This window comes from Pongo pygmaeus, chromosome 9 (assembly GCF_028885625.2).
Source record: "Pongo pygmaeus isolate AG05252 chromosome 9, NHGRI_mPonPyg2-v2.0_pri, whole genome shotgun sequence".
NCBI lineage: Eukaryota > Metazoa > Chordata > Mammalia > Primates > Hominidae > Pongo > Pongo pygmaeus.
Window position 1 is genome coordinate 71,325,231 of NC_072382.2, and position 16,359 is coordinate 71,341,589.

Genomic DNA, 16,359 nt, shown 5'->3' on the forward strand with positions numbered 1-16,359 from the left:
TTTATTAGTGTGATTTAGTCCAATTTGAGAATGCATCATTCTCTACTTTGTTCCATTTTGACACCACTTTGCACACTCTCTTTGGCAATATGTATGAAACTTTGCAGTGACCATTTATGCAACTCTACTATCAGAGTATTCTACTCAAGATATCTAGGTGATGAGTTTCAGGGAATTTAGGGTAATACTTCAAATATAATGTTAGTTTTCTAACCACAAATTTATTGTAATATATTTCTTTGCCATTGAATCCCATTAATTGTGTGCAATATCATTTTGTATTACTTAGTGTTTTCTTCTTTACTCTCAGATGCAGGACCTGGTGTGTCAGTTGAAATATGATGTAATGTAATCTGTAATGAATTACACTTAAGGTTGTAACTAAGGATGAACCAATTCCCTAACCTCAACCATCAGGTAATGTTTCATTTGTTAGTTCTATGATTAAACTTCTAGGACTGTGTAAGAAACCGATGACTGTGTGTCCCAGAACAATATATACCTTACACACTCAATATTCACTATAATTAAGAGATAGCTTTTTCTTCCTTACTTTTTCTTTTTTTTTTCCTTCTAGATCTATGTCGAAGCAACTTCTCCACAAATAGGCTTCAAAATTGATCACATCTGTTTTCCTTTCTACTCATCTTTTAAAATCTATTCTGCAAATATCTGGCCTTCTTCATTTTGTCCCTTTGTGGTACCCTGCCCTTGTTAAGCATTTTCTTCTTCTTCTCTCTTTATCAATCACTTCTCGATCAGGGATCCATCATTTTTCTTCTGTTCTGTATCTTCAAGTATCCTTCTCTATCTGTCCCTTCCTTAAACAGATAAGTATTTTCAGTCTTGAAAAATGTCATCTATTGAAACTAAAAGAAATCTAGAGAACTATCTTACTCTTTTCACCACAGCAAAGGTTTTGAAAGAGGCTGTCTTTGATTTCCTCTTTTCCTCACTTCCCATTACCCGTCTTTTCATTCTAACATTACATTGTTTCCTTTATCTCTATTGAATTTACTCTTCATCACCTTATTAAGTTCACCCATGTTTATAGTTAGCAAACTATGTGGGCAATTTTTTTTTGTCTACAGGAAAGGTAAATATTCAAAACTTGTTACACAATTAACATCAAAACAGTAAGATTTATTCTAGGAGTGCATGGCTTATTAAATTGAAATTCCATCAGTATAATCCAACATATTAAGAAAATTAACAAAGGAAGCACTTACATAATCACATCAATAGATGCAAAAAGACAAAACAAATTGATGGCCGGTCTTGATAAAAAATTTTAAAATACATATTTAATCATAAGAAAAATAGGAGTAAAATAGGCACTTCAAAATGTAAAGGGCGTATAGGAAACACTTAGAGTTAACATCATATTTAATGGTAAAAGACAATGTTTGTTCCCTATGATTAAGAACAGCATAAGGATGTTTATTCTTACCACTCCAATACTATGTCATAATTGAAAACCTAACATATGCAACAAAGATAGAAAAATGAATAAAATCCATTCAGATTGGAATGGGAGAAATAGTCATCTCTATTTGCAGATAATATGATTGCCTACATGGAAAATATCAAGGCATCTAAAAAATTCTCCTGAAATTGACTGAGTTCATCAGGTTACCAGGATAAAAGGTCAATGTACAAAATCAATTATATTTTAATATATTATCAATAAAAATGCAAATCAGATTTTAAAGTATATTTCCAATAGCTAGAAAAGTAACATCTTAGATAATAACCTACAATCTATGTGTAGAATCTGTCTGTTCAAAACTACCACACACTAAAAAAGAACCTAAATACATAGAAATATTTACCAAGCAAATGGATTTAAGACACTACACACACACACACACACACACCCAAAATGTGTATTATCTATGAATTGACCTGGAGATTTAATACAATTTAATGTATCTATATATTCTATCTAAATTATATGTACAGTGTACATTATTTCCTTTTCACTGAATAGGGTTTTTAGATAAGCAAAAATTCTTATTTTTTATAAAGTCCAATTTTTTAATGTTTTTCCCAAAGTTTATGTTTTTGTATTCGATTTATGATTCATTTGCTTATTCCAAAGTCATAAATAAATCCTCCACATTTTCACTTACAGCTTTATCATTTTACCATTCACGTGTAGATATAAACTAAATCTACACTTGACTTTTATTTTCAGGGGTTGGAGGTTCATATAAATATTTTATTTTATTTACTCAACATCGTATGCTCAAAAGAAAAAAAAAACTGTTCTTTACTGCATTGTGTTGTAACTTTGTCCTACTCAGATAATTATTCATACATGATCCATTTTATAGATTATACACTTGGCATTAGTCAGCTATTTTTGTCTCTGCTTTAAGTCTATAGTAGGCCAGGCATGGTGGCACATGCCTGCAATCCCAGCACTTTGGGAGGCCAAGGCAGGAGGATCGCTTAGGCCTAGGAGTTCAAGACCAGCCTGGGCAACATGGTGAAACTCCATCTCTACAAAAAATACAAAAATTAGCCAGGTGAGGTGGTGTGCACCTGTGGTTCCAGCTACTTGGGAGGCTGAGGTGGGAGAATAACCTGAGCCTGAGAAATCAACGCACTGATGAGCCATGATGTTGCCACTGAATTCCAGCCTGGGTGACAGAGTGAGACTGTCTCAAAAAAAGAAAAATCTATAGTATAATAATAATCATAATTTCAAATGTAAGACTTAGGTAACTTACTATGTCTAGTAGTAGAAACATTTTGATTAGTCATCCGATGACCCAAAGTTATATTATAGTGTAGGTGTGTAGATACATATAATACAAATATTCTATACTGAGAATACAGAACACCTGCTTAGATAAAACTTCATAAAAAATGAAAAATATTGTAATAATGTAAATGCTATTGCTTATTGATACAGCTTACCTAGGGCTTTTATGGGCATACTCTGTGCAGCTTCCTGAACTTCGAGAAGTTTAGGGAAGATATTATGTAGAGACAGGATTTGAAAGAAACATTTGCTTTTATTTTGAAAGTCCCTCTTCCTGAATTCTGGGCAATCTTACTCTCTTCTATATGATTATACTGTTTGTTGTCTGAAAAATCTTATTTCACAAAGATATTTGTAAGTGAAATAATAATCTACCACACTTGGAACATTTAGCAGAATAATGAATTGATCTAGCAATGTGAATGGCTTAGTGGAGGATTAGATGAACAGGTTTGAGGTAAAAAAAAAAAAAATCTAAGATGACTAAAAGAGTAAAGCACTCACTCACTGTTTAAAGTTTTGTTTAATAGTATAAGTGAAAGAAATAACCTAACCATTTACTTGAAGTAACTACCTGGGTGCAGTAGTAATGACAGCTTTATTGTCCATGAGTCAGGAATATTGCCTTACAGTCACAGAATGGTACTGTGCACCATGGAATAAAATAACTTCAGATATACAATGAAACAATTGACCTAGCTGGTGAAATGGGAAAGGTGTTTCAGGCATAATCTCCCCCACTATGACCTAATAATTACTCACATCTAGGATAAAAGCCCAGAAAAAAAAAACAACTAATGAAGGAAATTTTGCTGACAGACTTATCATCTCTACCTATGGACCATGAAATGAGCCTGTCAATAAACTCAGGTATATCTAGCCTGATGTGAATGAAAATGCCACTGGGGTATATGGCAGTCACAGTCCAAACCAAGACAGGATATTTGAGTGCAGGTGGGAGAGTGTGCCTGCAAGCCTATAGACCAACAGGCTTTGAGTCTCATTCATACTGGGATGTGCCTGAAAGTCCCCTCCATGAGACAGGTAAATCAAACTGCTAAATACCAGCCAACCGGGCTAGGATAACTGCAGGAGAGGAAGCTGAGCAGTCAGTCCTGCAGACCATATATATTTATCAATGGTTCCAGAGTCTGGAGATGATGAGATTTTTATTCCACCAAAGCACCAGCTAATGTAGAATCACCTAGGAATTTCTGTGTGCCCACCTGAGTGCTTGAAATTTCTTTAGGCCATCTAGACTTCAATCACAGCTGCAATAGTGATAGTATGAGTTCAACCTACATGACGTTCTAGGGGCGACAAGAATAATGTCAGTGGCATAAGCAGAAACAATACAGCATTGTCCATGCACCTGCACAAAATCCCCTTTGGCTCTGACTCTTCTCTTGCATAACTACACTCTATATTAAAATCTAAACAACATGCTCTGCTACCATGCTATCATCTAGCAGAGAATCATTGGGGATGTAGACACACAAAATTACTAAAATGAGAGACTTTTACTTGATGTTTTAAAAGTTCAAGCCAGAAGAATATGAACTATATTTTATTTTGTGACTGGAATATGATTATGTCCTAAGACTTGATAAAACCCCTTTTTAATAATGACGTCAGTGCATTTATCATTTTTATAAAAGTGGTAAAAGTTATGTTGTTTTATGGTTTAATGCACTATTCCTTTTGTAAATGATAGTCATTGTAAACTTGCTTGTGATATCTGACATCAAAAGGTATTCAGGGCCTAGACAAATTAATTGGCTAGATAATAATATGATTCATCAGGTTGTGAAGAGGATATTAATGACCTATTAGATACAAATGCATATGATCAAGAACATTGCTTTTTATTTTTTTTTAATTTAAGGTGTTAATCAAAGTTTACAAGTGGAAGTAACAGAAATAAAAAGTACCTAAACCTTTTCCTGTTTCCAAGGGAAAAATCTATAAAAGAATAGCTTTATAGATCTAGTCCCCTGAAGATGGATCCATAGCCCCATAACTATGTTACCAGGCATTATTACTTATTGTAAGAATATAAAATCTGATTGGTAAATTATACCTGGACTACAAATTCTATGAAGGAATTATGTTTATCATGTGGTAATCATGTCTTTTGGCCTCACTAGTTTGGTATCCACTAATTCACCTGTACCCTCCTTGTGGGCCCCTAACCCTATTCTCTTGAGATCTGCCAAGATACATTTTGGCTCTTGAGGGTTATAGAGCATGCAGAATCCACATGTACTATTTAATTTTCACTTCTTTATATGTAAGATGTGACCAAGGAGGAGTTAAAGCTCTCTTCAGCTTAACTAAACCTTACATAGGCTTTTCCTGATCTCCCTTTCCTTAGAGTACTACCTTAGAAAATTTATAATTGTATATGCTTTCTCAGCCACTTTAAGATGTAAATATTTTCTGGGCACAGTGGCTCACGCCTGTAATCCAAGCACTTTGGGAGGCCAAGGAGGGCAGACTGCCTGAGTTCAGGAGTTCACGACAAGCCTGGGCAACACGGTGAAACCTCGTCTCTACTAAAATACAAAAAATTAGCTGGGCATGGTGGCACTTGCCTGTAGTCCCAGCTACTCAGGAGGCTGAGGCAGGAGAATTGCTTGAACCCAGGAGGCGGAGGTTGCAGTGAGCTGAGATCACACCACTGTACTCCACTCTGGGCAACAGGGCAAGACTCCATCTCAAACATAAATAAATAAATAAATAAATAATTAGTTTGGAAACCTCTTAGATTTTATAATCTAGGACTGTCTTTCTCAAGGACCTGGGGGCCATCTCTTTGAAATTGAATCATTAAGGAAGATAATGCCCCTATCTTCCAGTCTGTGTGCCAAGCAAGGTAAGAGCCTATCTTTGGTGGACATCTTGCTCTAAGTTGTAAAACTACTTCTTGGCCGGGCGCGGTGTCTTACGCCTATAATCCCAGCACTTTGGGAGGCTGAGGCGGGTGGACAGCCTGAGCTCAGGAGTTCGAGACCACCCTGGGCAACATGGTGAAACCCCATCTCTACTAAAATACAAAACATTAGCCGGGCATGGTGGTGCACGCCTGTAGTCCCAGCTACTCAGGAGGCTGAGGCATAAGAATTCCTTGAGTCCCAGAGGTGGAGGTTTCAGTGAGCCATGATCGTGCCACTGCACTCCAGCTTGGGGTACAGAAAGAAACTCTGTCAAAAAAAAAAAAACAAACAAACAAACTATTTCTTGTAATGAAGATGGGAGAAAGCTTACTTTCTTGTGGGTAAAGCAATTAGAAAACACAGATGGCCTATAATTCCCCAATGCCAGCTCTTAAGAACTCTCCCACCCTTTTTTAAGTGGAGCTATGTATTCAGACTTGGTCTGTATTTTCTCTCCTATTGCTTGTAATAATATTGAAATAAAATATAAACTGTTTGCTTATCTTGCCCTCTGTGATATTTTTAAAATGACACATGTCTCTTAAGGAAACAAAAAGAATAGTTCTCTTTGTGATCTTTCTAGGGTGAGAACTGCTGCGAGTACTACCCTCACTGAAGATAAATGCCTGGCATGGCCCTGTTTACATGTTGTATTTCAGATGCATGTACCAATAACTCTATTACTTGCCATACAGAATGTGCTGGTTAATGACTGATTGTCTTCCAATTCTAAATTCACTCCTTTTGCCTTCTTTGCAAAAATGGATGTCAGCTCTTTTAGTTTGGTTGTTGTTTTTATAATCATGTGATACAATGCTAAACTTTCTCAATAGGTGGACATGGTGAAACATTGCAGGAGGAGAAGGCTTTGCTTCCTGGATCTTATATGATCATTGCCCAGACTAGCAGTTTGGGTACCTTCAGTCTCCAGCAGGTTCCTGCTGCTCTTATAACTTCTCCAGTGCCCTACTTCTGTAGCACACAAAGCACATAATGACTAGTGACCAGCAGCTTTCTTAGAAATCTATGTATGGCTTTTCCTGGTAGCCTAGAGGGCAGATTTCTGGAAAATTCCACCAGAAAAGCATCACAGCCATTTTTCTGTTTTTCAATGACCATATCTATATTTTTTCTAATGAGATGTGGATTTCAGACTAAGGAAGGAGAGTTTCATTCTTGGGTACTCTATTTCAACCCTATGGGTAGTGGCTATTTCTTATATACAATATCCTATATCCTTTAGGGTTCTTTTCACTTCTTTTTATTATTATTATTATTATTATTATACTTTAAGTTTTAGGATACATGTGCACAATGTGCAGGTTATTTACATATGTATACATGTGCCATGCTGGTGTGCTGCACCCATTAACTCGTCATTTAGCATTAGGTATATCTCCTAATGCTATCCCTCCCCCCTCCCCCCACCCCACAACAGTCCCCAGAGTGTGATGTTCCCCTTCCTGTGTCCATGTGTTCTCATTGTTCAATTCCCATCTATGAGTGAGAACATGCGGTGATTGGTTTTTTGTCCTTGTGATAGTTTACTGAGAATGATGATTTCCAATTTCATCCATGTCCCTACAAAGAACATGAACTCATCATTTTTTATGGCTGCATAGTATTCCATGGTGTATATGTGCCACATTTTCTTAATCCAGTCTATCATTGTTGGACATTAGGGTTGGTTCCAAGTCTTTGCTATTGTGAATGGTGCCGCAATAAACATATGTGTCCATGTGTCTTTATAGCAGCATGATTTATAGTCCTTTGGGTATATACCCAGTAACGGGATGGCCGGGTCAAATGGTATTTCTAGTTCTAGATCCCTGAGGAATCGCCACACTGACTTCCACAATGGTTGAACTAGTTTACAGTCCCACCAACAGTGTAAAAGTGTTCCTATTTCTCCACATCCTCTCCAGCACCTGTTGTTTCCTGACTTTTTAATGATTGCCATTCTAACTGGTGTGAGATGGTATCTCATTGTGGATTTGATTTGCATTTCTCTGATGGCCAGTGATGATGAGCATTTTTTCATGTGTCTTTTGGCTGCATAAATGTCTTCTTTTGAGAAGTGTCTGTTCATATCCTTCGCCCACTTTTTGATGGGGTTGTTTTTTTCTTGTAAATTTGTTTGAGTTCATTATAGATTCTGGATATTAGCCCTTTGTCAGATGAGTAGGTTGCGAAAATTTTCTCCCATTTTGTAGGTTGCCTGTTGACTCTGATCGTAGTTTCTTTTGCTGTGCAGAAGCTCTTTAGTTTAATTAGATCCCATTTGTCAATTTTGGCTTCTGTTGCCATTGCTTTTGGTGTTTTAGACATGAAGTCCTTGCCCATGCCTATGTCCTGAATGGTAATGCCTAGGTTTTCTTCTAGGGTTTTTATGGTTTTAGGTCTAACGTTTAAATCTTTAATCCATCTTGAATTAATTTTTGTATAAGATGTAAGGAAGGGATCCAGTTTCAGCTTTCTACATATGGCTAGCCAGTTTTCCCAGCACCATTTATTAAATAGGGAATCCTTTCCCCATTGCTTGTTTTTCACAGGTTTATCAAAGATCAGATAGTTGTAGATATGCAGCATTATTTCTGAGGGCTCTGTTCTGTTCCATTGATCTATATCTCTGTTTTGGTACCAGTATCATGCTGTTTTGGTTACTGTAGCCTTGTAGTATAGTTTGAAGTCAGGTAGCACGATGCCTCCAGCTTTGTTCTTTTGGCTTAGGATTGACTTGGCGATGCGGGCTCTTTTTTCGTTCCATATAAACTTTAAAGTAGTTTTTTCCAATTCTGTGAAGAAAGTCATTGGTAGCTTGATGGGGATGGCATTGAATCTGTAAATTACCTTGGGCAGTATGGCCATTTTCATGATATTGATTCTTCCTACCCATGAGCATGGAATGTTCTTCCATTTGTTTGTATCCTCTTTTATTTCACTGAGCAGTGGATTGTAGTTCTCCTTGAAGAGGTCCTTCACATCCCTTGTAAGTTGGATTCCTAAGTATTTTATTCTCTTTGAAGCAATTGTGAATGGGAGTTCACTCATGATTTGGCTCTCTGTTTGTCTGTTATTGGTGTCTAAGAATGCCTGTGATTTTTGTACATTGATTTTGTATCCTGAGACTTTGCTGAAGTTGCTTATCAGCTTAAGGAGATTTTGAGCTGAGACAATGGGGTTTTCTAGATATACAATCATGTCGTCTGCAAACTGGGACAATTTGACTTCCTCTTTTCCTAATTGAATACCCTTTATTTCCTTCTCCTGCCTAATTGCCCTGGCCAGAACTTCCAACACTATGTTGAATAGGAGTGGTGAGAGAGTGCATCCCTGTCTTGTGCCAGTTTTCAAAGGGAATGCTTCCAGTTTTTGCCCATTCAGTATGATATTGGCTGTGGGTTTCTCATAGATAGCTCTTATTATTTTGAGATACGTCCCATCAATACCTAATTTATTGAGAGTTTTTAGCATGAAGCATTGTTGAATTTTGTCAAAGGCCTTTTTCTGCATCTATGGAGATAATCATGTGGTTTTTGTCTTTGGTTCTGTTTATATGCTGGATTCCATTTATTGATTTGAGTATATTGAACCAGTCTTGCATCCCAGGGATGAAGCCCACTTGATCATGGTGGATAAGCTTTTTGATGTGCTGCTGGATTCGGTTTGCCAGTATTTTATTGAGGATTTTTGCATCAATGTTCATCAAGGATATTGGTCAAAAATTGTCTTTTTTGGTTGTGTCTCTGCCCGGCTTTGGTATCAGGATGATGCTGGCCTCATAAAATGAGTTAGGGAGGATTCCCTCTTTTTCTATTGATTGGAATAGTTTCAGAAGGAATGGTACCAGTTCCTCCTTGTACCTCTGGTAGAATTCGGCTGTGAATCCATCTGGTCCTGGACTCTTTTTGGTTGGTAAGCTATTGATTATTGCCACAATTTCAGCTCCTGTTATTGGTCTATTCAGAGATTCAACTTCTTCCTGCTTTAGTCTTGGGAGAGTGTATGTGTCGAGGAATTTATCCATTTCTTCTAGAATTTCTAGTTTATTTGTGTAGAGGTGTTTGTAGTATTCTCTGATGGTAGTTTGTATTTCTGTGGGATCAGTGGTGATATCCCCTTTATCATTTTTTATTGCATCTATTTGATTCTTCTCTCTTTTTTTCTTTATTAGTCTTGCTAGCAGTCTATCAATTTTGTTGATCTTTTCAAAAAACCAGTTCCTGGATTCATTAATTTTTTGAAGGGTTTTTTTGTGTCTCTATTTCCTTCAGTTCTGCTCTGATTTTAATTATTTCTTGCCTTCTGCTAGCTTTTGAATGTGTTTGCTCTTGCTTTTCTAGTTCTTTTAATTGTGATGTTAGGGTGTCAATTTTGGATCTTTCCTGCTTTCTCTTGTGGGCATTTAGTGCTATAAATTTCCCTCTACACACTGCTTTGAATGTGTCCCAGAGATTCTGGTATGTTGTGTCTTTGTTCTCATTGGTTTCAAAGAACATCTTTATTTCTGCCTTCATTTCATTATGTACCCAGTAGTCATTCAGGAGCAGGTTGTTCAATTTCCATGTAGTTGAGCGGTTTTGAGTGAGTTTCTTAATCCTGAGTTCTAGTCTGATTGCACTGTGGTCTGAGAGACAGTTTGTTATAATTTCTGTTCTTTTACATTTACTGAGGAGAGCTTTACTTCCAAGTATGTGGTCAATTTTGGAATAGGTGTGGTGTGGTGCTAAAAGAATGTATATTCTATTGATTTGGGGTGGAGAGTTCTGTAGATGTCTATTAGGTCCACTTGGTTCAGACCTGAGTTCAATTCCTGGGTATCCTTGTTAACTTTCTGTCTCGTTGATCTGTCTAATGTTGACAATGGGGTGTTAAAGTCTCCCATTATTATTATGTGGGAGTCTAAGTCTCTTTGTAGGTCACTCAGGACTTGCTTTATTAATCTCGGTGCTCCTGTATTGGGTACATATATATTTAGGATTGTTAGCTCTTCTAGTTGAATTGATCCCTTTACCATTATGTAATGGCCTTCTTTGTCTCTTTTGATCTTTGTTGGTTTAAAGTCTGTTTTATCAGACACTAGGATTGCAATCCCTGCCTTTTTTTGTTTTCCATTTGCTTGGTAGATCTTCCTCCATCTTTTTATTTTGAGCCTATGTGTGTCTCTGCATGTGAGATGGGTTTCCTGAATACAGCACATTGATGGGTCTTGACTCTGTATCCAATTTGCCCGTCTGTGTCTTTTAATTGGAGCATTTAGTCCATTTACATTTAAAGTTAATGTTGTTATATGTGAATTTGATCCTGTCATTATGATGTTAGCTGGTTATTTCGCTCATTAGTTGATGCAATTTCTTCCTAGTCTTGATGGTCTTTATATTTTGGCATGATTTTGCAGCGGCTGGTACCGGTTGTGCCTTTCTATGTTTAGTGCTTCCTTCAGGAGCTCTTTTAGGGTAGGACTGGTGGTGACAAAATCTCTCAGCATTTGCTTGTCTGTAAAGTATTTTATTTCTCCTTCACTTATAAAGCTTAGTTTGGCTGGATATGAAATTCTGGGTTGAAAATTCTTTTCTTTAAGAATGTTGAATATTGGCCCCCACTCTCTTCTGGCTTGTAGAGTTTCTGCTGAGAGATCCGCTGTTAGTCTGATGGGCTTCCCTTTGTGGGTAACCCGACCTTTCTCTCTGTCTGCCCTTAACATTTTTTCCTTCATTTCAACTTTGGTGAATCTGACAATTATGTGTCTTGGAGTTGCTCTTCTCGAGGAGTATCTTTGTGGTGTTCTCTGCATTTCCTGAATCTGAATGTTGTCCTGCCTTGCTAGATTGGGGAAGTTCTCCTGGATAATATCCTGCAGAGTCTTTTCCAACTTAGTTCCATTCTCCCTGTCACTTTCAGGTACACCAATCAGACGCAGATTTCGTCTTTTCACATAGTCCCATATTTCTTGGAGGCTTTGTTCGTTTCTTTTTATTCTTTTTTCTCTAAACTTCCCTTCTCGCTTCATTCATTTCATCTTCCATCACTGATACCCTTTCTTCCAGTTGGTTGCATCGGCTCCTGAGGCTTCTGCATTCTTCACGTAGTTCTTGAGCCTTGGCTTTCAGCTCCATCAGCTCCTTTAAGCACTTCTCTGTGTTGGTTATTCTAGTTATACATTCGTCTAAAGTTTTTTCAATGTTTTCAACTTCTTTGCCTTTGGTTTGAATTTCCTCCTGTATCTCGGAGTAGTTTGATCGTCTGAAGCCTTCTTCTCTCAACTCGTCAAAGTCATTCTCCCTCCAGCTTTGTTCCGTTGCTGGTGTGGAACTGCGTTCCTTTGGAGGAGGAGAGGCGCTCTGCTTTTTAGAGTTTCCAGTTTTTCTGCTCTGTTTTTTCCCCATCTTTGTGGTTTTATCTACTTTTGGTCTTTGATGATGGTGTTGTACAGATGGGTTTTTGGTGTGGATGTCCTTTCTGTTTGTTAGTTTTCCTTCTAACAGACAGGACCCTCAGCTGCAGGTCTGTTGGAGTTTGCTAGAGGTCTACTTCAGACCCTGTTTGCCTGGGTATCAGCAGCAGTGTCTGCAGAACCGCGGATTTTCGTGATCTGCGAATGCTGCTGTCTGATCGTTTCTCTGGAAGTTTTGTCTCAGAGGAGTACCTGGCCGTGTGAGGTGTCAGTCTGCCCCTACTGGGGGGTGCCTCCCAGTTAGGCTGCTCAGGGGTCAGGGGTCAGGGACCCACTTGAGGAGGCAGTCTGCCCGTTCTCAGATCTCCAGCTGCGTGCTGGGAGAACCACTGCTCTCCTGAAAGCTGTCAGACAGGGACATTGAAGTCTGCAGAGGTTACTGCTGTCTTTTTGTTTGTCTGTGCCCTGCCCCCAGAGGTGGAGCCTACAGAGGCAGGCAGGCCTCCTTGAGCTGTGGTAGGCTTCACCCAGTTCGAGCTTCTGGGCTGCTTTGTTTACCTAAGCGGGGTTCTCTTCACTTCTTAGTGGCCAGTCTCTCATTATTTTAATCCCCTGTTAAAGTTAATAATTGTTTAAATTAAACGTTACTTGCCCAAAGTGTGGTTTCTCTTTTTTCTTTATTGGATTCAGGATACACAGATCAATTATATTGTGGGACAAGATGGTAGTCATTATGTATGTGGATCTGTAATGGATGCTTTGAAATATTTACATAATAATGTTAAAATGTATCAACAGGTAAATTCAGTTCAATTACTGCTACTTGGTTTTTGAAATGAATAAAATACTGTGAACTTGCAAATTCCTTGTGTTTGAACTATCGCTCCACTCTACATTTTATACGGTGATTATGACTACCACTATATGATATTGCCTTTCTGAATTGACATTTGGGATGTTTATGTTTTTTAAAATGAAATGTTCAGTATACTTTGTGCATATTGTCTGTAGCTTTAGCCTATACTTCTTATGGTACTTGTGATGTCTAAGTTTATGTGTCAGTTGACTGTGCTAAGAAATGCCCAGTTAGCTGGTTAAACTTTATCTTAGTGTGTCTGTGAGCGTGTCTCTGGAAGAGATTAGCATTTGAATCAAAAAACTAAGTAAAGAAGATCACCTTCACCAATGTGAGTAGACGTTATCCCATCTGTCGAAGACCTTAATGGAACAAAAAGTTGGAGAAATGGTAAATTCAATCTATGCTTGAGGTGAGAGATCCATTTCTTCTTACCCTTAGACACTGACACTCCTGATTCTTGGGCTTTTGGACTCAGGCCTGGGCTTACATCATTGGCCCCCTGATTCTCAGGGTTTCAGACTCAGTCTGAACTATACACCACTAGCATTCCTGGTTTCCCACCTTGCAGACAGATCATGAGACCTCTCAGCCTGCATAATTGAGCGAACAAATTTCTATAACAGATCTCTCTACATATATATGTGTGTATTTGTGTCTATATTATACATAGTTTATATACTCCCTATGTGTTTCTCTGTGTGTATACATATGTATAATAGATATTTACTATATGTAAAAGTGAAAGATATTATAAACAAATAGATCACTTTTCAGAATTAGATCACTTTTTAGAATTTAAATGCATGTTGCACTTGGAAACTCACTGATAATTTTAATCATATAGCACAAAAAATTTTAGCATTAAATGATTTATGAAGCCCAGTAATAACTTTCTCTAGCTGGTTTGGAATAGATGGTTCTACAGGAAATTTGAAAGCCATTAAAATAGTTATAGGCATGTAGCTTTTGGTATTTATTCATCAAGTTGTTATTTGTTATGCCACTGGATGATGCTTGATAAGCATCCACAAAGAGAAATTCATAATATAATGGCACAAAGATTGGAACTATGAAATGAGGTGTGTGAAATGAGGTGTGTAGAATGAGGTATGAAATGAGGCTTACTACGAGTAAAGAAGTCTGGATCGATTGATCATTGGAAGACAAAGAATTATACTATAGCTCATGTGTACAGTGAAGCATTAATAAAAATATCATATTATGAATATGCAGAGTGCCTTTTCAGTGAAATATGGTTAGAAAAAAATCATCACAACAACATTTCGTAACTTATAATAGTTTGCATTCACTTCAGAGTTGATAAAATTAGGTTGGGAAAATTAGTGTGCTCCCTGCTGCCTAGCAACTTCTAGTTCAAATGCTCACAGAAAGTAGAGCTTAAAATTGGAAACGAAAGTAGAATGTCTGTTAAGGAGAAGGTTTTGTGTCACCAGAATTCTGATCCACTTCAACCTTTTGCCTTCCTAACAAATGAAACACAAAAACATACAATTCAGAGAGGTCTTTTGGATCATAAGAAATGTACTGTGACACTATATAATAGATCTTTATATCTAATAGTCTACATCTCCCAATTTTGTTCTTCTTTACATTTGCCATGACTATAAAGGTGAGACACTGAGATTCCAGACAAAATATGGAGTTGGTATGGTATTAAAAATTTTATTAAAACATTTGTAAAATTGTGACCATCTAGAGGAAAAGAACACAACTATTTGAACACATTGGAAAGTAATCAATGTAGGCAGTAATAAATGGGGGGCTCTGATTATTGAGAGAATGGAGGAACAGAAGAGTAACTGCATTTCTCCAGCTCTTCCCAAAGGGTGATTCTAATTATGAACGTGGGGAAATAAGGTCACACAGGTAACAGTCTTCTGAATGGCAGTTCAACTAGATTATCCTGAGGTTCTACAACACATGTCAAGATAACACAAGCAAGCAATCATGAAAAAGTTGTACTACAACTATATAGTAGGTACAAATGGTGATGTTTCAGGATTTCTGACTTAGTTCTGGTGGAAATGGAAGCTATGACACACAGCATTGATCTTTTGCATCTTCCGTGACCTATTCACCAGTCTGCCTGCACACCACTATTAGATATTCCTTCTTTATATGCTTCTAGAGACCAGACAATTTCATCAGGCTTAGAAATTCTCCTGAAAGAAATATCATTTCTGATGTTGTGTGTGCATTAGTAAATAATCTTATGAGAGTGTTCAGTATTAGCCACACTTCTCCTGGTCCCGGAAAATGAGTTATTTATCCCTGGATCATTTTAATTTGTTCACAAATGGGGTTTGTTAAAGGAGAGCTTGAATTTTTTTTTTAATTTTTTTTATTATTATACTTTAAGTTTTAGGGTACATGTGCACAATGTGCAGGTTAGTTACATATATATACATGTGCCATGCCAGTGTGCTGCACCCATTAACTCGTCATTTAGCATTAGGTATATCTCCTAATGCTATCCTTCCCCCCTCCCCCCACCCCACAACAGTCCCCAGAGTGTGATGTTCCCCTTCCTGTGTCCATGTGTTCTCATTGTTCAATTCCCATCTATGAGTGAGAACATGCGGTGATTGGTTTTTTGTCCTTGCGATAGTTTACTGAGAATGATGATTTCTAATTTCATCCATGTCCCTACAAAGGACATGAACTCATCATTTTTTATGGCTGCATAGTATTCCATGGTGTATATGTGCCACATTTTCTTACTCCAGTCTATCATTGTTGGACATTTGGGTTGGTTCCAAGTCTTTGCTATTGTGAATAGTGCCGCAATAAACATACGTGTGCATGTGTCTTTATAGCAGCATGATTTATAGTCCTTTGGGTATATACCCAGTAATGGGATGGCTGGGTCAAATGGTATTTCTAGTTCTAGATCCCTGAGGAATCGCCACACTGACTTCCACAATGGTTGAACTAGTTTACAGTCCCACCAACAGTGTAAAAGTGTTCCTATTTCTCCACATCCTCTCCAGCACCTGTTGTTTCCTGACTTTTTAATGATTGCCATTCTAACTGGTGTGAGATGGTATCTCATTGTGGTTTTGATTTGCATTTCTCTGATGGCCAGTGATGACGAGCATTTTTTCATGTGTCTTTTGGCTGCATAAATGTCTTCTTTTGAGAAGCGTCTGTTCATATCCTTCGCCCACTTTTTGATGGGGTTGTTTGTTTTTTTCTTGTAAATTTGTTTGAGTTCATTATAGATTCTGGATATTAGCCCTTTGTCTGATAAGTAGGTTGCAAAAATTTTCTCCCATTTTGTAGGTTGGAAGAGGAAATGTAGAATATAGTGGCTGCAAATTCAATGCAAATAATATAAATGGAAAGACATGATAGATTAAATTAGAAGCCAAATACTAAT